The sequence below is a fragment of the Bubalus kerabau genome, chromosome 19, assembly GCF_029407905.1.
Source record: "Bubalus kerabau isolate K-KA32 ecotype Philippines breed swamp buffalo chromosome 19, PCC_UOA_SB_1v2, whole genome shotgun sequence".
Classification (NCBI taxonomy): domain Eukaryota; kingdom Metazoa; phylum Chordata; class Mammalia; order Artiodactyla; family Bovidae; genus Bubalus; species Bubalus kerabau.
In genome coordinates this window covers 25,654,496-25,655,277 of record NC_073642.1, presented here as the reverse complement: position 1 = coordinate 25,655,277, position 782 = coordinate 25,654,496, and the positions used below count along the sequence as shown (strand labels likewise).

The 782-nt window shown below is 43.2% G+C and overlaps 1 non-coding gene across 1 annotated transcript; it reads left to right on the top strand.

Annotated features, from left to right (window-relative positions):
• On the top strand, nt 1–72 carry TRNAC-ACA (transfer RNA cysteine (anticodon ACA)). Its single transcript has one exon. It is a non-coding gene; the product is annotated as a tRNA-Cys (tRNA).
• The last annotated feature ends 710 nt before the right edge of the window (nt 73–782 follow it).

Here is a 782-nt window from a genome sequence, read left to right as displayed (position 1 = left end):
TCCCTGGTGGCTCAGACGGTAAAGCGTCTGCCTACAGTGCAGGAGACCCGGGTTCAATCCCTGGGTTGGGAAGATCCCCTGGAGAAGGAAATGGCAACTGACTCCAGTACTTTGCCTGGAAAATTCCATGGACTGAAGAGCCTGGTAGGCTACAGTCCATGGGATCACAAAAAGAGTCAGACACGACTGAATGACTTCACTTTCACTTTCATGGCTCCTCATTAAACAGTGTTGTAGGAATCCTAAAGGGAGACAAGAGAGCAAAAGGGGCAGAGAGAACACTTGAAGAAATAATGGCTGAAAACTTATGAAGCAAAAACTGACAGAATTGAAGGGAGAAATAGATGGCTTTACAGTAATAGTTGGAGCCATCAATATCCCACTCACAATAATGGACAGAGCAACCAGACAGAAGATAAGTAAGGAAATAGAGGACTTAACATAATAAACCGACTAGATCTGACAGACATATACAGAACACTTCATTCAACAACAGCAGCACACACAATCTTCCCGGGTGCACGTGGACTATGTCTTCTCTGACCACAGAGAGATGCAGTTAGAAGTTAAAAACAAAGGGAAAACTGGGAAATTCATAAAATTGTGGAAATTAAGCAACATACTTTTAAAATATTTATTTTTATTTTTTAAATTTACTTGGCTGCACAGGGTCTTAGTTGCAGCATTCGGGATCTAGTTACCTGACCAGGAATCAAACCCAGGCCCCTTGCATTGGGAGTTCAGAGTCTTTGCCACTGGACCACCAGGGAAGTCCCAGACAT